Source organism: Bufo gargarizans, chromosome 6, assembly GCF_014858855.1.
Source record: "Bufo gargarizans isolate SCDJY-AF-19 chromosome 6, ASM1485885v1, whole genome shotgun sequence".
In the NCBI taxonomy this organism is placed as follows: domain Eukaryota; kingdom Metazoa; phylum Chordata; class Amphibia; order Anura; family Bufonidae; genus Bufo; species Bufo gargarizans.
In genome coordinates this window covers 30405550-30431504 of record NC_058085.1, presented here as the reverse complement: position 1 = coordinate 30431504, position 25955 = coordinate 30405550, and the positions used below count along the sequence as shown (strand labels likewise).

The window sequence follows — 25955 nt, the reverse complement described above, 5'->3', positions numbered from 1 at the left end:
ATGGCTGCCAGGACTTTAGCGTCCCGGCAGCCATGGTAACCATTGAGAAAAAGCTAAACGTCGCATCCGGCAATGCGCCAAAACGACGTTTAGCTTAAGGCCGGATCCGGATCAATGCCTTTCAATGGGCATTCATTCCGGATCCGGCCTTGCGGCAAGTGTTCCGGATTTTTGGCCGGAGCAAAAAGCGCAGCATGCTGCGCTATTTGCTGCGGCCAAAAAACGTTCCGTTACGGAACTGAAGACATCCTGATGCATCCTGAAGGACGGACTGTCCATTCAGAATGCATTAGGAAAATCCTGATCAGTATTCTTCCGGCATAGAGCCCCGACGACGGAACTCTATGCCGGAAGACTATAACGCAGGTGTGAAAGGGCCCTTATGATGGGTGCCCCTTTTTGGCATAAAACCATTTTGATCTGAGTGAATAATAGTGGATATAACCCGCGAGAGCCTCCTAGCCAAAATTTTTGATAATAGCTTAACATCGGTATTTAATAAGGAAATTGGTCTATAGGAGCTCAATTCTGCCGGGTCTTTATCCTTTTTCGGAATTAAAACAATAAGAGCCTCCATCATGGAGCATGGTAAACCCCCTCCCTGTATCGCTTGGGAAAACACCTCAAGTAACTGGGAGAGGAGCGTCTCACCATACTTACGATAAACTTCATATGGAAGGCCATCCAGTCCTGGCGATGAGCTCCCCGAGATAGACCCCAGAGCCTCCTTCAGCTCAGAGAGAGACAACTCCTCTTCCAAAAATTCTATTTGAGCTTCATTCAAAGTAGAAAGTTACAACAGATTTAATCGTAACAATATTACATAATCCCTATTTTAAAGGACTAATATTGAAAAAACATTGCTTTGACCCTGCTTTTAACCTTTTAATGTTCTTTTACTGTTTTTCTATAACATTCCACAAAAGAGCTAAAAATGTGAACGTATATTTATTAGTACCTTGGGATCATTTATGGATTATAGATTTGATATATTAACCTAGTGACTATACAAGACTGGTACTATCATCCAGTAACCACAAAAATGATCCAGACCAGATTTTGTATGTTATCGTAACCCCTATATAGGCGGGGTGTTCTAGGGGGGACTGGTAACCACTGAGAAAGGTGCCATTCTTGCCACGAAAGGCGTCTGGTTAAATCCGCCAAATGACCATTGATAAATTGTGATGGAGCCATATGTTTTGTTGAATTGCCTATTCGAGTACGGTCTGCACCGTGAAAGGTGGCCTAAACAAAGCTGCAATAAAGACCTCTATCCAAACCTAAGGTCCACGTGCACACAAGCCACCAGCGTGGGAGGTCAGACGGGAATAGCACGTAAGAAATTGTTTTTTTTCAGTATATGACCAACGTCTAGAGCGACATCCGGGCACAGACAATTACATATGGTAAGAATGTTCTTAAATTTATGCTGGCAAGAGAAAATCTACTGTTAAAGCACTGTCAACTTTGCTTCAGCGGGACTCCGCTGTTGATGATATTCATAGTGGAGAAGTGATAAGCACGGTCTCTTATATATGTGCTTCTGTTTGGAGTGAATGGACTTTTACTATTAACTCAGATTTTAATGACTGTACTACAAGGGACTCAATATTGGAATAGGAGCGAGTGACTCATACAAAGTCTCATACAAAGAAATAGACATTGTTTCTATTGGTTACACTAAGCCAATATAGGCTACAGCAAACTAGGTGCACCTTACCATTTTATGCTGGGAATCAGAGTTGCGTTGTGTTGTGCTACTATACACATTCCGACTGGTGTCTAGTAGGAGCTCTGATTTATTTAATGTTTTGATTTTACCATTGACTGCTTTTGTGGTTTTATGTATTCATATACACCCATATATTGGTTTGAATATTAAATTAAGTGTTGGTTTCAGTATCGGAGAGTTCCCAGTTCTTCTTTTTAAATAAACTCTTAATGTCATATTCTATAGTGGGTCCACCTGACCCCTAGAACAACACCACAATAGTAAGAGAGACAGGACAGCGAGCCCTAAACAGAATAAGCAGGTAAAAACCCAGAGACCTGAATCCCACCTGGATAACAGGTCAGTGAAACAAGACACTTACCTGCCGCTGCAACGGGATGATAGCCGCTCACTGACTTGACTATTTGTTCACCCCTCCGGGAAACCATGAAGCCCCCTTCCGGATGAAACATGGGGAAATGTCTAGCATACAAACAACACCAACAGACCAGACATGTAAATACAACAAGACGTACAACACACCTTGAACGCAAACCCACACCAAACATACAAAGTGAGGTAGGGTACAAGGAGTATACAAAAGGAAGTCAATTTATGTCCAACAAGGTGGCCCTCAAAGACTGGGCAGGTTCCACAAGGAAAGGAGCAGAGCTCCAAAACCAAACAAGGATGGAGTACACATACTCCAGCCTGGAAGCCACAGGTAAAATAAACCTCGTGGCCACACCCAGGACACACCTTGATCCCCACCAGCTAGATAAATAACCCCTCTGGCACCAGACAGGGAAGACCCAAGGAGAAAGGCACCTACATGCTGTAACCACAACACGTTGTTGCTGGCAGCAGCATGCACGGCAACCATGTCACGGCGCATACCAAAGGCCGTGACAGACGTCATCCGTAATTTTTGCGGATCTGTCTTTTGCGGACCGCAAAATAAATACGATCGTGTGCAAGAGGCCTAAGTGTCCCTAGTTTCAAATTCCCCCCTAGGTTCCTGGGACCCTTTGAAGTGTGGAAGAAGATAAATTAGGTCACCAATAAGCTGCGTCTGCCTCTCGGTCTGCAGATTCCCAACTCCTTCCATGTGTCCTTGCTAAAACCAGTAGTTCTAAAAAGCTTTTTTGCTGTTCCATCTATTCCAACTCCTGTCACTGGAGATTCTGACAATGTATTTCAGGGTAAAAATCATCTTGGATATCAAGAAGTGTGGTAAAAAGACCTACTACCTACGGAAAGGTTTTGATCCTGAGGAGAGATCTAGGGAACTAGAGAAGAACATCCATGCCCCAAGTCTCATTTTGAACCCAAGAAGAGGGGGCACAAGGTGTAGGGCACTATAATAGCGGTAGCTGGCATTCCCCATCTCACTGCCACGCCCTCTGACTCTCTGTCTGGGCACACACTGTTCTCCCTGCCCGCTTTCACCGCTGTCTTCTCCCAGCCTGCTTCCTGTGAGCACGCGTTAAAGGGTGACGCATCTCACTTCGGTAAATTTAAAGAGCCAGCACATGTAATTAGTTCTGGTCCCCTGGCCAATCCCATTCCTCCTGCACCTATTTTACTGGTCTTGCCCTCTTCCTAGTTGCCTGTGCAAATCATAGGTCCTGGTGTCCTGCGAAAGTCTGCATACTTACGTCCAGCGTTCCTGTACTCCAGACCCTTGTCTGCCTTCTGGATTTCGCTAAGTGTCTGACCCTTTCCTGTTCTGCTTTGGCTCGCTTGTTTCTGACCCGGACTGCCTGACCAGTACCTGAACCATGTGCTCTGACCTTTGATTGTGTGACTACATTTCTGCCTCAGTCTTTGGTCCTGCACTGTTTCACCTGGTTATAAATCAGCCTGTGCACTACGCCTGTACCTCTGGTGCCTTGCACCAGTACCCCCTGATCGGTCTGGGCCAGCTTCTTTGTGTGCCAGACCTCCCTTAACAGGTAACGACCTGGTGTTATCCTCGGGAAAGTCCACCAAATCTCCACCAAAAAAAAACGCATGTACCTCAAAATGGTAGCAATAAAGACATCACCTCATCACAAAAAATTAACCCCCACACAAGACCATAGCCAGAAAAATTTTAAACCAAAACGATTATTTTTTTAAAAAAAATGCGTATTGTGTAAAATGTAAAACAATAAATAAAAAATAGACATATTTGGTATCGCCGCGTCTGTAACAATTGTCCGTTACTGGAACACGTCTGGGTGGAAGCTTCCGCCTACCAGTGTTATTATAAACAAAGAGCCCTTGCCCTGCGCGATACAGCACAGGACACGGGAGATCATTGGAGAATGAAATGCTCCGATGCTCATGTCAGGGGGGCTGCCTAGGTGAACATAGGGACATGTCTGGGTTCAGCTCTGTATCCGGACAACCCCTTTAAACATTAGACACATACAGCTCAGCTACATAAACATTACAGCTCTACAGCACTGCTACATACACCCTGGAATTACAAACAGCAGAGCCCTGCATACACAGAGCAGATAAACCTGGTCATGTGATCTCCATGACTCCTCCCACACATGGTCATGACATCATCACAGGTCCTTTACTTCCTCCTACAACACAGCCTGGAGCCTGACTCCTCCCACACATGATCACATGGTCATGACATCACCAGGGGTCCTTTACTTCCTCTTAGAACACAACCTGGAGAATGACTCCGCCCACATTTGGTCACATGGTCATGACATCATCACAGGTCCTTTACTTCCTCCTACAGCACAGCCTGGAGCCTGACTCCTCCTACATTTGATCACATGGTCATGACATCATCACAGGTCCTTTACTTCCTCCTACAGCACAGCCTGGAGCCTGACTCCTGTAGACTCTGGAAGAAGTGCAGTCACAGAACGCTCCATGGTGAAGGGTTGTCAGAGGAGGAGGACACGTCCGACCCCAGGTAAGTGAAACACTCACCATATCCACACATGTCTCTCTGCATTCAAGCTTTGCTGTCCGGCCCCATTCACTATAATGGCGACCAGCGGCGATCCGGCAAATATGCCAAGAAGTGTCCGGACAAATCCTGCTGTGTGCAGTGGTTTTCGCCCCGGCCGTTTCTCAGCATGTATTACAGTGAATGGGGCCGGCAGGTGTCTGTTAGCTGTATGGAGCGAGCGCTCGGTATAGTATTAGAATGTATTGGCTCCGATGAGCCAAAGATATTACTTGGAACCGAACCCGAGTTTCTTTCTTTTTTTTAATATTTTTTTTAATTATTAATTCCCGAAGTTATAACATTGCATTTTATATGTATACTAGCTGAAGGACCTGGCTTTGCTAGGGTATATTTAACCCGTAGAGGACCCGCGACGTACATGTACAGCGTGAGGTCTGCCGGGCTCTGGGGGAAAATCGCTGGGGGACTGGAGTGCGATGGCTGCTCTTACTGACAGGCAGACATGTTGGGTAAGTGCAACATCGGCTATTTCGCCTCCCCTGCAGCTCCGTGCGCTGTGATTGGCCGATCAGTGATGACGGCACATCGCAGCACCGGAATCACATGTAAGCTGCGGGGAGGGTCAGGGGAGGTCACATTCTAGCCGGTGACTGCTAGTGTTATTTTTTTAATCCGCTTGCGTGCGTTCTGCAGCCCTGAGCACCAATAAGTACCATTTTTTGTTTTACTGGTCGCTTTTGTGCTCCATTTTTTTATTAATTTTTTTGGTGTAAAAAGTACTTTTAGTGTTAGATAGAAATCTATTTTAGTTAGGTAGTGTCAGTGTAGATTTTTGCACGCACATCTGTGTGTGTGAGTGCGTCCTGCACCTGCTGAGTGCTGATCAGAAACATCCATCTCTGTTTACTGTGCACATTTTTATTTTTTCATGTAGTTATATATACAGTACAGACCAAAAGTTTGGACACACCTTCTCATTCAAAGAGTTTTCTTTATTTTCATGACTATGAAAATTGTAGATTCACACTGAAGGCATCAAAACTATGAATTAACACATGTGGAATTATATACATAACAAAAAAGTGTGAAAGAACTGAAAATGTCATATTCTAGGTTCTTCAAAGTAGCCACCTTTTGCTTTGATTACTGCTTTGCACACTCTTGGCATTCTCTTGATGAGCTTCAAGAGGTAGTCACCTGAAATGGTCTTCCAACAGTCTTGAAGGAGTTCCCAGAGATGCTTAGCACTTGTTGGCCCTTTTGCCTTCACTCTGCGGCCCAGCTCACCCCAAACCATCTCGATTGGGTTCAGGTCCGGTGACTGTGGAGGCCAGGTCATCTGGCGCAGCATCCCATCACTCTCCTAATGGTCAAATAGCCCTTACACAGCCTGGAGGTGTGTTTGGGGTCATTGTCCTGTTGAAAAATAAATGATGGTCCAACTAAACGCAAACCGGATGGAATAGCATGCCGCTGCAAGATGCTGTGGTAGCCATGCTGGTTCAGTATGCCTTCAATTTTGAATAAATCCCCAACAGTGTCACCAGCAAAGCACCATCACACCTCCTCCTCCATGCTTCACGGTGGGAACCAGGCATGTAGAGTCCATCCGTTCACCTTTTCTGCATCGCACAAAGACACGGTGGTTGGAACCAAAGATCTCAAATTTGGACTCATCAGACCAAAGCACAGATTTCCACTGGTCTAATGTCCAATCCTTGTGTTCTTTAGCCCAAACAAGTCTCTTCTGCTTGTTGCCTGTCCTTAGCAGTGGTTTCCTAGCAGATATTCTACATGAAGGCCTGATTCACACAGTCTCCTCTTAACAGTTGTTCTAGAGATGTGTCTGCTGCTACAACTCTGTGTGGCATTGACCTGGTCTCTAATCTGAGCTGCTGTTAACCTGCGATTTCTGAGGCTGGTGACTCGGATGAACTTATCCTCCGCAGCAGAGGTGACTCTTGGTCTTCCATTCCTGGAGTGGTCCACATGTGAGCCAGTTTCTTTGTAGCACTTGATGGTTTTTGTGACTGCACTTGGGGACACTTTCAAAGTTTTCCCAATTTTTCGGACTAACTGACCTTCATTTCTTAAAGTAATGATGGCCACTCGTTTTTCTTTACTTAGCTGCTTTTTTCTTGCCAAAATATAAATTCTAACAGTCTATTCAGTAGGACTATCAGCTGTGTATCCACCTGACTTCTCCACAACGCAACTGATGGTCCCAACCCCATTTATAAGGCAAGAAATCCCACTTATTAAACCTGACAGGGCACACCTGTGAAGTGAAAACCATTTCAGGTGACTACCTCTTGAAGCTCATCAAGAGAATGCCAAGAGTGTACAAAGCAGTAATCAAAGCAAAAGGTGGCTACTTTGGAGAACCTAGAATATGACATATTTTCAGTTGTTTCACACTTTTTTGTTATGTATATAATTCCACATGTGTTAATTCATAGTTTTGATGCCTTCAGTGTGAATCTACAATTTTCATAGTCATGAAAAAAAAGAAAACTCTTTGACTGAGAAGGTGTGTCCAAACTTTTGGTCTGTACTGTACCTTTTATGCAGATTGCTTTAATATAGTCTTTAGCTTGACGCATAGACCACTACCGCTGGGGACACCTACTTTTATAGTATCTTTATTTTATACTTTATTTTGTATTGTATTTTATTTAATATTAGTTTTTGACTACTATAGTTGACCATGACTATATTGAGACACAGATCCCCTGCAGAAATATAGTAATAAAGCCCCGGTAATCACCGATGGTCTATTATATATAGTTATGTATACTCCTGTGACTACAGCCGGCTCCGTCTATCAGACTTATCGTGTTGTTTATCTTATTGTTTTGCTGTAGTTTGAAAAAGACCTCGTTGGCCGAGATGTCGCAATTTGTACATCCGCCTTTCAGTAAATACCACTTGAATTTCACAAGTTCCTTTTCGTGCTGGAGTTTTTTACATTGTATAAGAACAGGGTCGAAACCCTACTTTTAGCACACCAAGCGGAGGGACACAGGGTCACTCTTGCGGGGGCACCATGGATGGCTCTGTTGCGGGGGCACCATGGATGGCTCTGTTGCGGGGGCACCATGGATGGCTCTGTTGCGGGGGCACCATGGATGGCTCTGTTGCAGGGGTGAATTCTAAATATGAATATGTCTCCATGCGGCTGGGCCAAGGTCATTGCCCTTGCATTGCGGACTGCAATTTCCAAGACTTGCTGCTTTTCCAAGACTGCTTTACCAAGAGCTGATCTACAAGAGCATTGGAGATATTCAGGAGATACTCAGGAGGTAATCTGGAGGTGGATACAATCTAAACAAATAAGATTTGTTTGTTTAAAATCTTTCCCCTCTTTACAATGGCAGACCTGGTTCTGTGCAGGAATTGTTGTGCTTTTATTTCAGGTTCCACTTTTCAGAGGTTTGGATACTGTCTGATCTGTAGACAGCTCTCCATAATACAGCAGGAAATTAGCTTTTTGAAATATGAGATTTTTAAATTAACCACTAAATAAACTCAGGCTGAGAACATTGCAATGCCACTGCCACAGAGGCCCCCTAGATATGGAAGATGGGTTACTGCAGGTTCTGGTAGACTGAGAGTTGTGGATAGAAGGCATGTCCCACAGTCTGTGGCTCTCCATAATTCATTTGCAGCACTTTCAGAGTGCAAGAGCAACATGGAGGATGACTCGAGCACAGTGGGTGAGAAACAATCATCTCCCATGCCTAAAGTATGTAAGACTGCAGCCAAAGACAAAAAGGAGAAGATGAGGATTGATAGTAAGCAGCTGTTGGTGGGCGATTCCATCATAAGAGGTGTGAAGTTTGAGGAGAATGGTGTTGTTAGATGTCTCCCTGGTGCTACCGCTAGCAGGGATAGACGACGGATCCTTAATATTGTTAGGCAAGCAAAGCAGGAAAGGGAAGTGGATGTTATTTTCCATCTTGGGACAAACGATCTGGCTTGCAATGAGGTTTCAAAGGTGAAAGAAGCTTTTCACACACTTGGAAAGGATATACTGGAGGTTGCATCAACTGTTTCATTCTCTGCAGTTTTGCCTGTGCATAACCTTCAGCATGACAGGAAGATGCGCATTAAGGAATTCAATGTATGGCTTGGTGAATGGTGTTTGAACCAAGGGTTTGGCTTTGTGTCTCATGTTAGCTCTTGTTGGAATGGAAAAGAACTGTACAAGAAAGATGGTTTGCATCTTTCTCTCAAGGGAACGAATGTCCTTGGTAAACAGTTCCAAGTATTTGCTAAGAAGCATTTCAACTAGGAAAGGGGGGCAAAAGAGTGATAATCCAGCAGTCCAACTGCTCTCCGGAACAATGCCAGAAGAGGCCAGTAGCACAAAGGTTAAGAAATGACAAGCTCAGAGTCTTGTCTACAAATGCTCGCAGTCTAGGGAATAAGATCAATGAACTTGAGCCTATAATGGCATTTGAGAAAATAGATGTAGTGGCTGTTACTGAGACGTGGTTCAAGGGGAGTAATGACTGAGACAGAGAAGGCAAGAAGGAGGAAGGGCTGGCCCTGTATGTGAAAGATAGCATAAAATCTAATTTGATACAAGTTAGCGAGAACAATTTAGAGTCAGTTTGGGTTGCCTTGCAGCTTGATAATCATAAGGTAACTCATGTAGGTGTGATATATAGACCACCTAGCCAAGTCAAAGAATTAGATGATCTACTAGTTGAGGACATAGCTAAAATGACATTGAAGGGGGAAGTTATCATTATGGGAGACTTCAATCTTCCAGATGTAAACTGGAAAACCAAAATAGCAAGTTCTGCCAGGAGTACAGATATTCTAAATTCCCTACTGGGATTATCTCTACAGCAAGTAGTGGAGGAGCCAACCCGGAAGGAGGCCATTTTAGATTTAGTATTCACAAAAGGGAATTTGGTATCTGATATTACTGTAGGGGAAAGCTTGGGGATCTAGTGATCACCAGTCAGTGTGGTTTACTAGAAGTACAGTGACTGAGTCACACCACAATAAAACAAAAGTTTTAGATTTTCGAAAAACTGACTTTTCTAAAATTAGATTAGTGGTATACGAGTCCCTATCAGACTGGAACAGTTTCATTGGAGTCCAGGAGAAATGGGACTACTTAAAAGTGGCACTATTGAAGGCAACAGAAAATTACATTAGGCTTGTCAGTAAAAGCAAAAAAAAGGAAGAGACCACTGTGGTACTCAGCAAAAGTGGCCAAAATCATTAAAAACAAAAAGATAGCATTTAGGAATTATAAAAAAAACTAAACGAGGATGACAGACAAATTTATAAGATTAGGCAGAGAGAGGCCAAACAAGTTATAAGAGCTTCTAAAGCACAGGCAGAAGAGAAATTAGCTCAGTCAGGGAAAAAAGGCGATAAGGCATTCTTCAGATACATAAATTAAAAAAGGAAACTAAAACAAGGAATTACCAAATTAAAAACAAAAGAAGGAAGGTATATGGAAGAAGATAAAGAACTAGCTGACTGCCTCAATGAATACTTCTGTTCAGTTTTTACAAAGGAAAATGAATTAGAAGGACCTCAGTTAGGAAACAAGACTAATGAATCTTTTGATGCATGTGTCTTTACAGAGGAAGAGGTTCTAAGTCAACTGTCTAAAATTAATACAAATAAGTCACAGGGGCCTGATGGGATACACCCAAAGCTATTAAAAGAGCTCAGCGGTGAACTAGCAAAACCATTAACAGATTTATTTAACCAATCACTGGCAACAGGAGTCGTCCCAGAAGATTGGAAATTAGCAAATGTTGTGCCCATTCACAAGAAAGGTAGTAAGGAGGAATCGGTCAACTATAGGCCAGTAAGCCTGACATCAATAGTGGGGAAATTAATGGAAACCATACTTAAGGAGAGGATTGTGGAACATCTAAAATCCCATGGAAAGAAAGATGAAAAACAGTATGGGTTTACTTCAGGGAGATCATGTCAAACTAATCTTATTGATTTTTTTTTTTTTTATTGGGTGACTAAAATAATAGATGGAGGAGGTGCAGTAGACATCGCTTATCTAGACTTTAGTAAGGCTTTTGATACTGTCCCACATAGAAGGCTTATCAATAAAGTGCAGTCTTTGGGCTTGGACTCCCATATTGTTGAATGGATTAGGCAGTGGCTGAGGGACAGGCAACAGAGGGTTGTAGTCAATGGAGTATATTCAGACCAAGGTCTTGTTACCAGTGGGGTACCTCAGGGATCTGTTCTGGGACCCATATTGTTTAATATCTTTATCAGCGAAATTGCAGTAGGCCTCGATGGTAAGGTGTGTCTTTTTGCTGATGACACAAAGATTTGTAACAGGGTTGATGTTCCTGGAGGGATACACCAAATGGAAAAGGACTTAGGAAAACTAGAGGAATGGTCAAAAACTAAAATTTAATGTTGATAAGTGCAAGATAATGTACCTAGGACGTAAAAACCCAAGAGCAGAATATAAAATCAGTGATACAGTCCTAACCTCAGTATCTGACTAAAGGGATTTAGGGATCATTATTTCAGAAGACTTAAAGGTAGGCAGACAGTGTCACAGAGCAGCAGGAAATGCTAGCAGAATGCTTGGGTGTATAGGGAGAGGCATTACCAGTAGACAGAGGGAAGCGCTCATGCTGCTCTACAGAGCACTAGTGAGACCTCATTTGGAGTATTGTGCACAGTACTGGAGACCATATCTCCAGAAGGATATTGATAATTTCGAGAGAGTTCAGATAAGAGCTACTAAACTGGTACATGGATTGCAGGATAAAACTTACCAGGAAAGGTTAAAGGACCTTAACATGTATAGCTTGGAAGAAAGACGAGACAGAGGGGATATGATAGAAACTTTTAAATACATAAAGGGAATCAACAAGGTAAATGAGGAGAGAATATTTAAAAGAAGAAAAACTGCTACAAGAGGACATAGTTTTAAATTAGAGGGGCAAAGGTTTAAAAGTAATATCAGGAAGTATTACTTTACTGAGAGAGTAGTGGATGCATGGAATAGCCTTCCTGCAGAAGTGGTAGCTGCAAATACAGTGGAGTTTAAGCATGCATGGGATAGGCATAAGGCCATCCTTCATATAAGATAGGGCCTGGGGCTATCCATAGTACTTAGTATATTGGGCAGACTAGATGGGCCAAATGGTTCTTATCTGCCGACACATTCTATGTTTCTATCATTTGGAATCTATTGGGTCTGATATAATTCTTCTCCCCTCTGGATGAAGTGAAGACTTTTTGGCAATGTTTGTACTCGAATAGTTAAACTGTGTCTTTGCCATTTGTCTTAACTGTTTGTTTCAGACCTTGTCCATTTATATCTGATGAAATGAAACCGGTGTGGAAATGTTTGTGGAAGTCGTTCATTTTATCTGATAGACTTACTTAGGTAAGACAACCCCCTTAAGGACCGCTGTATTTCATCATGCTGCTTGTTAAAAATAAATCTCTTACATCTGAGTGGTTGTGAGGAGCTGTTAAAACATAATCTGCCAACCCAATGTCTGTCTATAAAGTAATAATTATCTTTATTCATGTATCGCCAACATATTCCACCGCGTTTTACAATTACTCGGATAACATAAGACCTGTAGAATCCTCCACTGCTCCAGCACTGAGGCTCCTGTGGTCTCCTTCAGTCTGTTTACATCACTGCAGCGACAGTATTGGTTGGAGCTCCGATGGCGGTATGTATATTACCTGACCATTGAGGCCTATGATGGTCTATAGCGTTCATGTGCTGTTCATTCTGGCATTACTGATGACGTCTTTAATTCACTGTAGGAAGGTGTGACATACAATGAAATTGCTTTGACCTCACACATGGAGGAACAGCCTTGACTAAGCTATTCAACTCGTGTTCCAATTTATCCAAAGAGAGAGAACACAACATCTGCACTTTATCTCTTCCAATGTCTCCTCTTATCTCCAGTTATTGTATTTTACATCGTATTTTGTAGGATTTTACATCTTCTCATCTTCTCTCTATTCAGGTTCCTACAATATAGGACCAGCTCAGTGTATATCTTCTATATAAGACCCTTCTCCTGATTGACCCTTCAAGAATGGATAGGGGCAGGGACAGGGACAAGATGGCAGAGAGTATAATAAATCTCACCCTAGAGATCCTCTTCCGTCTTACTGGAGAGGTGAGATATGCTGCTGATGATGTCACATTATATCATCTTATCTATGTTACTAACAGATGGACATGACTGGAGAGGTGAGGGACTCTGGAGATGTATGGAGTGATATTTATTACTGTGTCTTTCCATAACCAGGACTACACAGTAGTGAAGAAGACCTCTAATGAGCGCTGTCAGGCCCCTGTGTCTGAAGGATGGGGAAGAACCCTGAGCCCAATCATGGGGCCTCCACCTCACCCCCTGATACATGAGGAAATCAATAGAGAGAAGATCCTAGAACTTGCCAACAAGATGATTGAGCTGCTAACTGGAGAGGTAACACTGCTGGGAATGCTGGGGCAATATACAGGAATGCTATGAAGGGATAGGAGTGATAACTGTATCATTGTGTTGTCAGGTTCCTATAAGGTGTCAGGATGTCACCGTCTATTTCTCCATGGAGGAGTGGGAGTATTTAGAAGATCACAAAGATCTGTACAAGGACCTCATGATGAAGGATCACTGGCCTTTCACATCTCTAGGTAATAGACATGACTAAATATACATGTCCTCTCATTATCTGTATGTAAGGAATTAATTCAGTCACTGGATATGTTTCCTACAGTTAAGGAAAAGACAAGAACACCGGAGAGATGTCCCAGTCCTCTTCTTCCACCGGATGGTTCAGAAGAACATCACAATGTCCCACGCGGTGATCAGGTAGATGGAGATAAGGTCTCATTAAATGTCCCATCTCTGTACATCTGTAGAAGGCTGTGAAGATCTTGTGTTTGGTCTTGTCTTATCCACCAGTATTATATGTTTTATTCTTGTATAATAAGAAAGGTGGAGATAACAGGATTACAGCTGACCATAGACATTACATGTTGTTGGGTTCTTCTCACAATTTTCTGCCTATGGAGACTTTTAAGATTGGTTCCTCTTGTGGTTGCAGAAGAGTGCCTCAACAATTTTTGGTTCTTTAGAGATGTGGATGTGCCTAAGGCTCAAGAAAGCGCACAATAGGGTAGTATGTTTGATTAGATGGTAACAAGAGTGTACAGTCGTGGCCAAAAGTTTTGAGAATTACATAAACATTGGAAATTGTACAAGTTGCTGCTTAAGTTTTTATAATAGCAATTTGCATATACTCCAGAATGTTATGAAGAGTGATCAGATGAATTGCATAGTCCTTCTTTGCCATGAAAATTAACTTAATCCCAAAAAAGCCTTTCCACTGCATTTCATTGCTGTCATTAAAGGACCTGCTGAGATCATTTCAGTAATCGTCTTGTTAACTCAGGTAAGAATGTTGACGAGCAAAAGGCCGGAGATCATTATGTCAGGCTGATTGGGTTAAAATGGCAGACTTGACCTGTTAAAAGGAGGGTGATGCTTGAAATCATTGTTCTTCCATTGTTAACCATGGTGACCTGCAAAGAAATGCATGCAGCCTTCATTGCGTTGCATAAAAATAGCTTCACAGGCAAGGATATTGTGGCTACTAAGATTGCACCTCAATCAACAATTTATAGGATCATCAAGAACTTCAAGGACAGAGGTTCAATTCTTGTTAAAAAGGCTTCAGGGCATCCAAGAAAGTCCAGCAAGCGCCAGGATAGTCTCCTAAAGAGGATTCAGCTGCGGGATCGGAGTGCCACCAGTGCAGAGCTTGCTCAGGAATTGCAACAGGCAGGTGTGAGCGCATCTGCACGCACAGTGAGGCGAAGACTGGCCTGGTGTCAAGAAGGACAGCAAATAAGCTACTTCTCTCCCAAAAAAACATCAGGGACAGATTGATCTTCTGCAGAAAATATGGTGAATGGACTGCTGAGGACTGGGGCAAAGTCATATTCTCCGATGAAGCCTCTTTCCGATTGTTTGGGGCATCAGGAAAAAGCCGGAGAAGAAAAGGTGAGCGCTACCATCAGTCCTGTGTCATGCCAACAGTAAAGCATCCTGAGACCATTCATGTGTGGAGTTGCTTCTCATCCAAGGGAGTGGGCTCACTCACAATTTTGCCAAAAAACACAGCCATGAATAAAGAATGGTACCAAAACGGACGTAAGCATGTCCTAAGTCCCGGACGGGAGCTTGGGGAACAGGCACCCACCCAGCACATTGCCTGTTCCCAGTAAAAGCCCGCCCAGGACTAGCAGGAACCAGCTAATATAACTATATTGGTGTCCACTAGCTAACTTAGTGGCCTTCTATCTAGGGGCCTTTCTTTATTCCACCAAGGCCAGGCCCCTTGATGACATGCTTCCGGTGAAAACAACACCCCTTTATATCATGCTTCCCTGGGACTTTACTGCACACCTTAATGTTCACATTGCCACATATCCCCTTCCCGTGCTAAAACCTGTTTGTGTGAACACATGTACCAACCGGATGCTCCATTTGCCGGCTCAACGTTCCCCCTGGAAGAGATGGCCAGCGTCGCAGGCTTCCTTTTATTTTGCAAGACCCAGGCCACCAGGCCTCGGTTTGTCATAAACACCTCTTACCTAGACTACAGTGTCTAAGGGCCTCCTCAGTCTCCTCTTTGCTGGAGAACTTAGCTTTCTGGCTTGCTTCTTTTCCAGATTTTTTTCTTAGGCCCACAATCTTTAACCTTTTACAGCCGCGTTTTCCATGGGGAGCTTTCCCCTCCTTGTTTTGTTGGAGATCTGGCTGGTCAGTTTTAAACCACCATTCAGCCTCTCTAATGTCACCTGGTGTTCACACTCACTTTGTTTCTTTATTCTATCAACAGATAGCACTTTTCTTTTTTCTTTAGTCCCCACAGGGGTTACCTCAGGTTTGGCTTCAGTTTCAGAGTCTTCTGCTTCTTCAGTAGCTCTCCCCACTTTGGCAGACCCCTCTTCAGCCTTATACTTTGTCTCTGGAACATCTGAGGATTTCTCCCACTCCAACTCATTGGCCTTAACTTCTTCAGCCTTTGAGTCTCCTTTGGAGTCTTCATTCACTTTATTACCTTTCTCATCCTTCTCAGAGACAGCTTCATATACTTCCAATCTAAACCCCTCCTCCTCTTTCTCATCAAGGTTGGAGGTACTGGGGGCACTGGGGTCTTCACTAGACTCATTGTCTTCTGGTATTTTCTCTATAGGCTCACCCCGGATATTGTTCTCTTTTTGGGCAGGATTCAGGAAAGCCAGTCCATCGTAGTAGACAGAATCCTCATACTGGTTGTCCGTTCCTCGTATTTCTTTTCCAGAAGATTGATGGCTTTCTGGAGGGCATTGACAGCAGAGGAAATGTTTAATGACCAAGTCCTGGCCACACACTGCCATAAGTCTCTTGTCTTCTGCATCCACATCAGCCCCATCAACTGGTTCAGCAGATACATCTTCCATCTTCTTTTCTGCCTCGGCCGGCACCACCATCTCCAGTCCCATTCTTAACAGGCTCTGGCTTAGACTTCTTGACGTCTTTCAGAGGACTCTCCTCTTCAGGTTTCTCATTTTCCGCCTGCTGCTCAAGAGCATGCTTAGATTTCTCCAACTCATAGACGTTCTTCCCGACGTCATCTTTTGAGTGCATGAGATTTTCCATCTCTGCTCTGAGTTGCTTGTTCAGTCTCTCGAATTTATCTCGCACCTCAGGTGCTTTTTCAAGGGCTCTAGCCAAGGGAAGGCCTTGGTCTCCTTCTCCCGAGCATTAGGAACCTGCCCACATCCTCCACCAAATGTAGGGCTCGTCTCTTATTCGGGGGTCATTCTCACAGAATTATCTTCATAACTACTGGGTTTCAGGTCCAAACAGTGCATGGCATAAAACAAAAGCCTGCTCATCCGGGCTCTACCTAAACATAATAAACATTGTATCCCTAACTCGGCTATACGATAGCGTTCACACATGGAACCAGGTGCGGCTTACCCCAGACATACAGTTCACCAGTAACAAGTGCAATACCTTTTGTAGGGGGTTGTGGTCTAGCAGTCCTCCCGACTCTGACCTTTCAACGCTTGTTCCTGGGCGTCGCTGAGTCCCCCAAAGTCCAGGCTATTGCATAGCCTCGTGGCCCCTCAGCTTTGCCTAGCTGAGACCACACTAACAGAGCATCACCAGGCCTCTGTCTGCACACTCTCCAGAGTGAAACACACCCAATTCCAGCAACCAGATTAAATGGAATCCCTGGACGTGAGCAAGCCTTAAGTCCCGGACTGGAGCATGGGGAACAGGCACCCATCCATCACATTGCCTGTTCCCAGTAAAAGCCCTCCCCAGCTATTCTAACTATATTGGTGTCAACCAGCTAACTTAGTGGCCACCTATCTAGGGGCCTTTACTCCACCAAGACGGGGCCCCTTGGTGACACACCCCCTGTGCAAACAACACCCCTTTTTTTTTCATGCTTCCCTGGGACTTTACTGCACACCTCAATGTTCATACATATAAGCAAAAAACGGAACAGCACCTCCTGAGACAAATCACAGGTGCAAGCTACCCAGCAATAATACAGCAAACAAATAAAGTAGCAGCACACCACTAAATGCACTAAGACTAAGTGAACAGGTGAATATGTGAACAGGGTCAAATACATGACGCCAAAACTGGTGTTTTTAATCAGAGTAACAATGGAGCTGGACCCTCCGTGTTAGAGTAGGTCCCACCTGATAAGAAGCTACCTTGTCGTCTGGTAGGTGGGCTCGACATATTTTTTATCAATAATATGAGCTTCTTCATTGTATTTGACCCTGTTCACTTAGTCTTAGTGCATGTAGTGGTGTGCTGCTACTTTATTTGTTTGCTGTATTATTGCCGGGTAGCTTGCACCTGCGATTTGTCTCAGGAGGTGCTGTTCCGTTTTTTGCATATATATATATATATATATATATATATATATATATATATATATATATATATATAATTAAAAAAAAAAAATTTCAATTTGTGGTAAGGTGCAGGGTACCGTATTGGATGGCAGATACGTGTCACCGAGGTTCCTGGCCTCGAAGTATGAGTCGGGTTTCGTGTGTTAACAGCAGAGGCTGTTGACACCTTTAATACTTAGTATGGCTGCAAAGTCAATCCGGGCCGGCTTTTATTGGGAGTAGGTAAAGAGTTGGGCGGGTGCCTACTTCCCACGTTCCAGAACCAGGTTTTGGAGATGGGATTAAAATTCCCAGACAGCAACTTCAGCTGTGAGGAGAAGGAAGGAAAATCACAGTGAGTCTGGGTGGTTTTTGAAGTGTGTGGAGCTGAGGCCTGGACCCCTACACAGGCGTACAGAGCACCCAGCATCTTGTGGGAATACATTATGTGGCTGTGCGATCAGCCAGGACAGGACTCATTCAAGTAAAGGAGCCAGGTAAAGCTCTGTGTTGTTTTGTGTGTGAACTAACACCAAGGGACTGTTTGAGGAACGTAACAGGAAACCCATTATAGAGATGCCTATTCTTGTCCGCAAAACGGACAAGAATAGGACATGTCTCATAATTTTTGCGGAGTCATGGGACGGGGCAACGGATGCGGACATGGAGTGCTGTCTGCATCTTTTGTGGACCCATTAAAATGAATGGTTCTGTATACGGAATGTAAAAACGGCCCGTATACGGAAAGCAAAAAACGTTCGTGTGAACGAGCCCTAAGTTATCTAAGCACTTTAAAGTCTTTCTGAGAGGCGTAGCTGAGATTTGCTATTGCTTTGTTTGTATGCAATTATTTGATGACTGATTGCTTTTATGGTAGTTTGTGCGCAGCTCGATTTGCGCAGTTTGTGAGTAGTTTGTACTAAACTGGTACATGGATTGCAGGAAAAAACTTACCAGGAAAGATTAAAGGACCTCAACATGTATAGCTTGGAAGAAAGACGACACAGAGGGCATAACTTTTAAATACATAAAGGGAATCAACAAGGTAATAGAGAGAATATTTAACCCCTTAGTGACCACCCATGCGTCTTTTTATGGCGGTCACTAAGGGGCCTTAGGCTGGGCCGCCGCTATTTTACGGCGGCCCAGTCTAAGCGCTGCACGGCTCCCCCGTGCAGCGGGGAACGCGGACCTGGCTCTTACATGAGAGCCGGGGCCCTGCTCTAACAGCCCGGACCGGCAGAAGTGCCGATCCGGGCTGTTTAACCCTTTGCATGCCGGGCACATGTATAATGAACTTTTTCTAAACCCACCACCTGCAAACCATTATACTTACCACCATGGTGATGCAAGAAGTGTATAGCCACAGAAGTGAGAGGTTTCTCCTTTTCAGCCCTGTCCCGTGCAGCCAAATGGATGTTAGACATGTGTTGCTGGATCCGTTTCCGTAATTCCTGTGACGTTTGCCCCACGTATATCTTCTTACATGGGCAAATGATTCCATATACGATATTCCTGGTGCGACAATTAACGTAGTGCTTGAGGCGTATACACTCCTTACCGGTCAGAAAGTTGTCTTTGCTCAACATAAATGGGCAAACATTACATTGACCACACGGATGTGTGCCCTTCAATTTTACACCTCTATTCAACCCCCGTATAGGGCACTGAAAGTGGCTCCGCACGAGTTGGTCCTTTAGAGAGGATGCCTTACGTGCAATGATCTTTGGTTTATTCTCTACATAGCGCGTCAACCTCTGATCGGACGTGAGCAGAAACCAATGATTCTCCAAAATCCTGTAGAGTGCTGTCCACTGATTGTTGTAATGGGTGATAAGATGTATCCTACCATCCCTGGTCTTGGGCCTGGGAGTGAACAACTGAGTTCGATCCGAACCCTTGGCATCCTCTTAAGCACGGGAAAAATTTTCTTGGAGTAACCCCTATTTTGAAACCGTGATGTCAATTCTGCTGAGGCCGCCCTGAAGTCGGTCAAATGTGTACAATTGCGTCGTAATCTGAGAAATTTACCTTTCGGTATTCCATTCTTCATATGTGCCGGATGGAAACTCCGGTAATGTAACAGACTGTTAGTGGCAGTGCTTTTTCGGAAGAGGGAGGTGACAATCCGTTCATTCTCCTTGCGTAATTTCAAATCTAAGAAATCAACTGTATCCTCCGAGATAGTATACGTTAAGCGGATATTCAAGTTGTTGTCATTTAATGTGTTTCCTTGGAACCCTGCCAAAAAAACTGAATATCATCAATATAACGGAACCAGCCCACCACACACCCACCAAAGAGCGGCGACGGGTACACGCACAACTCCTCCCACCAACCCAAAAATAGGTTTGCGTAGGAGGGTGCACACCGCGCCCCCATCGCCGTTCCAGACTTCTGCCTGTAAAAAATCTGATGAAAAACAAAATAATTATGATGCAAAATAAAATGCAGAAGGCTCACCAGGAATGCGTGGTGGGCTGGCTCCGCAGTGGCTGACCTCTCCAGAAAGTGGGTAGAGGCCCTAATGCCGTCCTTATGCGCAATGCTGGTATATAACGACTCGACGTCACAGGTCACCAAAAATATGTTAGATGTAAATGACACATGATCCAGCATCTCAATCAAGTGGAGGGAGTCCTGTACATAAGATGGTAACCCTAAAACTATAGGTTGAAGAAAATAATCTATATACAGTACAGACCAAAAGTTAGGACACATCTTCTCATTCAAAGAGTTTTCTTTATTTTCATGACTATGAAAATTGTAGATTCACACTGAAGGCATCAAAACTATGAATTAACACATGTGGAATTATATACATAACAAAATAGTGTGAAACAACTGAAAATATGTCATATTCTAGGTTCTTCAAAGTAGCCACCTTTTGCTTTGATTACTGCTTTTGCACACTCTTGGCATTCTCTTGATGAGTTGAAGAGGTAGTCACCTGAAATGGTCTTCCAACAGTCTTGAAGGAGTTCCCAGAGATGCTTAACACTTGTTGGCCCTTTTGCCTTCACTCTGCGGTCCAGCTCACCCCAAACCATCTCGATTGGGTTCAGGTCCGGTGACTGTGGAGGCCAGGTCATCTGACGCAGCACCCCATCACTCTCCTTCATGGACAAATAGCCCTTACACAGCCTGGAGGTGTGTTTGGGGTCATTGTCCTGTTGAAAAATAAATGATGGTCCAACTAAGCGCAAACCGGATGGAATAGCATGCCGTTGCAAGATGCTGTGGTAGCCATGCTGGTTCAGTATGCCTTCAATTTTGAATAAATCCCCAACAGTGTCACCAGCAAAGCACCATCACACCTCCTCCTCCATGCTTCACGGCATGTAGAGTCTATCCGTTCACCTTTTCTGCGTTGCACAAAGACATGGTGGTTGGAACCAAAGATCTCAAATTTGGACTCAGACCAAAGCACAGATTTCCACTGGTCTAATGTCCATTCCTTGTGTTCTTTAGCCCAAACAAGTCTCTTCTGCTTGTTGCCTGTCCTTAGCAGTGGTTTCCTAGCAGATATTCTACCATGAAGGCCCGATTCACACAGTCTCCTCTTAACAGTTGTTCTAGAGATGTGTCTGCTGCTAGAACTCTGTGTGGTATTGACCTGGTCTCTAATCTGAGCTGCTGTTAACCTGCGATTTCTGAGGCTGGTGACTCGGATGAACTTATCCTCCGCAGCAGAGGTGACTCTTGGTCTTCCTTTCCTGTGGCGTTCCGCATATGAGCCAGTTTCTTTGTAGCGCTTGATGGTTTTTGTGACTGCACTTGGGGACACTTTCAAAGTTTTCCCAATTTTTCGGACTGACTGACCTTCATTTCTTAAAGTAATGATGGCCACTCGTTTTTCTTTACTTGGCTGCTTTTTTCTTGCCATAATACAAATTCTAACAGTCTATTCAGTAGGACTATCAGCTGTGTATCCACCTGACTTCTCCACAGCGCAACTGATGGTCCCAACCCCATTTATAAGGCAAGAAACCCCATTTATAAGGTAAGAAATCCCACTTATTAAACCTGACAGGACACACCTGTGAAGTGAAAACCATTTCAGGTGACTACCTCTTGAAGCTCATCAAGAGTGTGCAAAGCAGTAATCAAAGCAAAAGGTGGCTACTTTGAAGAACCTAGAATATGACATTTTCAGTTCTTTCACACTTTTTTGTTATGTATATAATTCCACATGTGTTAATTCATAGTTTTGATGCCTTCAGTGTGAATCTACAATTTTCATAGTCATGAAAATAAAGAAAACTCTTTGAATGAGAAGGTGTGTCCAAACTTTTGGTCTGTACTGTAGGTGCAGGCTTGTTCGCATAGACCCCCAATGACGGCCACAATTGGGCGTCCTGGGGGATTGTGGAGGTCCTTGTGGACTTTGGGAAGCATATAAAAGGTTGGAATGATAGGTTGACTCGCCTCCAAGAATTGATGCTCCTTTTTAGTGATGACAAACATCTCACGAGCCGCCTTCAATAACTGATCCAATTTTTTCTTGAAAACCGTTGTAGGGTCAGAAGGCAGGGGTGTGTAGAAAGTTGTATTCTTGAGCTGTCTGTTCGCTTCTTGTGTATATATAGGTCCATGTCCCAAAGGACCACATTCCCACCCTTATCTGCTTCTTTGATCACAAAGGTGGTATTTGCTTGTAATTTTTGTATGGTGTCAGATTCCAATTTCTTCAAGTTTCTACCATGTACAGAATCGGTTTTGAGTTTACATATTTCATGTACTATCGCCTGGAAAAAAAGGTGGATATTGGGAAATAAATTCAGGGAGGGAGTGAGTAGGGAGGGTTTATTCAAAGTAAAACACCTCCTACCCGTTTCTGATTCGTTTTCCCGTAGAAGGTCCATGAGGTCCATAAAAACGCAGCGTTCGTCATCGGACAAATTTTGTAACATTGATGAAATTCGATAACATGTGGTCGTCACAGGTGTTGTATTCCTATTCCTCCTGGGCCAAAACATTAGGCATTCAACGGACAGAAAAGGCCTTTTTATGCTTCATTATAATTATTTACTTAAGACAGGAACCATTCTTTGCTCTTGGTACTGTAGGATATGTGTGGACTGGCATGAAGAAATTCAATTAAACGTGGTCGTCACAGGTGTTGAATTCCTCCGAGATCCATGCCTCATTCATTTTTAGAAATGTGAGGTAGTCCACACTGTCGTGAGCTAGGCGTTCATGGAATTCATTCAGCATTGCAACTTCCTCATCTTCCTGCTCCTCGGCGGCTTGATCAATGACACGATGCAATCCACGCTCCAGGAAGAAGGAGTAAGGTACAATGTCACTGATGGCGGCCTGGCTGCAACTGACCAGTTTTGTGATCTCATCAAATGCCCGCAGAAGTCTGCATGCGTCGCACATGAGCAGCCACTGGCGCAGTGAAAAAAAAAAACAGCTACCCAGACCTTGTCCTGCCGCAGAGTTCGTACAGTTAGTAGTTAACGGCACGTTTCTGTTGAAGCAGCCTATCTAACATATACAAGGTGGAGTTTCATCATGTCGGGCAGTCACAAATCAGACGTCTGACGGGCAGGTTGTGTCGCCGCTGAACATCAGCATGGTGAGCCATGGCCGTAGAAGATCTTCTAAAATTTTCCTGGCCTGCCGCAAGACGTCCTGGACCCCGAGGTATCTAGCAACGAATCACTGCACGACTAAGTTCAGGATGTGTGCCATGAACAGCACTTGTGGGCATTTTGCCCTGTTTCAGCGTGCTCAGCAGATTGGCACCTTTGTCGCACACCACTGATCGGTCTGTGACCGCAGAGCTGAAAGGAGTGCAGGACCGCTCTTGGTTTCCAGGGACAATAGCTGCAGCACAGCATGGCAACGTCTCACCTGGCACGTTGAATAAGTTCTGGGGAGCTGGGGGGGGAGATGCAGCGGAAGAGGCGGTAGCAGTGAACAAGGAGTCAGCCGAGGAGGAGACAGAGGATGGAGGAGGAGGAGGAGGAGGAGGAGGATTAGAAGAGGCAGGCCTGCATGCATTCTGTGTTGGTAACCCCAAATCCACATGGGTGCCACAGGTTGCATGCTTGATATCCATCAGAAGGTTCACCCAGTGGGCAGTAAAGGTTATGTACCTTCCCTGCCAGTGTTTGCTAGACCACGTGTCTTTGGTTAGATGTATCTTGGCACCGACACTGTGTGCCAGAGATACATTTACTTGCCGCTGAACATGGCCATATAGCTATGGGATGCCCTTCTGGGAGAAATATTTCCTTCCAGGACCTTCCATTGCGGTGTGCCAATGGCCACATATTTTCTAAAGGCCTTTGAGTCCACCAGTTATATGGCAGTAGTCGGCGGGCTAGCAGTTCCGACAAGCCGGTGGTCAGCCGTTGGGCAAGAGGCTTATCCAGCATCATCAACTTTTTACGCTTGAACATTTGGGCCATGGAAGCATGCCTTTTGCCAGATGAATGGGACAACGGCATGGTGGAAGGTGGAGAGATGGACGAAGGAGAGGAGAGGGAGAAGAGGCAGGATGTGGAGCGCTGGGAGTGTGGCTTTGTGGGTTTTGACCATGTTGCTCCCACTGAGCTCTGTGATGGGAGGCCTGGTGCCTTCTTAAGGTGGTCATCCCTAGTGAGTGTTGGGCTTACCGCAACTTACAGATGTAGCAGGGGTAACATGCACACTCTTGACTCAAATTTCTTAACTCCTCGCGTTATCTTGAAACAAAAGCCATTGAAAAGTAATTGCTTAACGCATTTAGTTGCATTTAGTTTAGATAACATGTCTCAAAGCATGTGTGTTAACCCTGTTACATCCGTATGCGTTGACAACACAGGCTGCAGATGCACTATTGTCAGCAGCTGACACGTTAAAAAAAAAAAAAAAACGCCCACCCTGTGGAGCTATGTGCCAGCGTCCTGGAAAGGCCAGATGTGACCGTGCATGATGGATGGCTCGCTCCAGATACATTTGCATTCTGCTTTTTGCCTCCTGTGCACTGCGATTTCTGCCTGCTTCTCCCTATCTGCTGCTCCATCTCTCCCTCTGAACTCCCCTCCCCAACATCCACATGACCTCCATCGACACATCATCGTCACCACCACTGACATTAGAGATCTCTGAGTAGGCAGCAACAGCGGAGACCACACTCCTTGGGCTGATCTGGGTACTGTCGTTAGACCGCTGGGTGGCGGCCGTTGCTACCTCCTCATCCGATGCCAAGAATGGCTGTGCATCGGTAAGGTCTGGGAATGGATGAGGAAATAATTCCTCTGACATGAGTGGAGGGGCTATGGTGGTGGTGGTGTCTTTGGGGGTGCACACATCAGAGGATGAGGAGGGTGCAGGAGCGGAAGGCTGAGTGAGCCACTCAACCGACTATGGTGCGTCCTTTGACGTAATCGCACGCACCTTCTCCAACATCCCACTTAGGCTCCGGCCTGGTGCACCTGCCTGACCCCTACCACCCCTATAGAATGGCCTGCCTCTTCCTCTGCCTGTCATTTTCAAAATTACCCTGTGACAATGTCCCTATAGAAGAGCAGTATTTGTAGAAGCAGGAATATAGAACCCCTTAATGAGTATTTGCTGGAAGCAGGGATATCAAACCCCTAATCACTTTATGTTGGGGCAACAGATATATCACACCAGTTGCAATTAGTTGTTCCAATAGCGTTTGTCCCTCTGTACAGCTGCGGTAATGCAGCAGAACCACACACAAATGCTGCACAATCCAAATGCACTATATAGATAGTGTTGGGAACCGTACTCACAAGACCAGTGTTCAAAGACAGGGACACCAAACCATTCATCAAAAGGCCTTTTTATTTAGGCTTTTCATATCAATACAGGCAGTACATCTGGATCGCAGCCGGGTCCAGCAGTCGTAGCACACTCTGACAGTGTTGCCTCACACTGTCTGCCTTTTTTCCAGACTGAGACACACCCAAGATCCAGTAGCAGGATTAAATAGGATCCCTGGACATGAGCCTGCCTCAAGTTCCGGACTAGAATCTGGGGAACAGGCACCCACCCAACACCTTGCCTGTTCCCTGTAAAAGCCCGCCCTGAACTAGCTGAACCAGCTACACTATCTATATGGTGTCCCTTAAGTACTTTAGTGGACACCTGGACTAGGGCTTTTACTCCACCAAGGCGGGACACCTTGGTGACACATTCCTGGTATAAGCAAGCCGCTTTAGAATACTTCCTGCAACATTCTGGGTGACACATATCTCCCCTCATAAATGACTCCTGTCACAGTCTTACAATAGTATATTATAGGTATATCAAAATCTTGCCTGAATCAGTCTTTTTGGGGGGCGACTGGTATATCACACCATTTGCAATTAGTTGTTCCAATAGCGTTTGTTCCTCTG

The 25955-nt window shown here is 44.5% G+C and overlaps 1 protein-coding gene and 1 long non-coding RNA gene across 2 annotated transcripts in view; both read left to right on the top strand.

Moving 5' to 3' along the window:
• LOC122942502 (zinc finger protein 271-like) overlaps nucleotides 1-25955 on the top strand; it is a 174635-nt gene that overhangs the window by 116540 nt on the left and 32140 nt on the right. The window lies entirely within an intron of this gene.
• On the top strand, nucleotides 4505-12990 carry LOC122942526. Its single transcript, XR_006390577.1, has 3 exons — nucleotides 4505-4637; nucleotides 12644-12799; nucleotides 12932-12990. It is a non-coding gene; the product is annotated as an uncharacterized LOC122942526 (long non-coding RNA).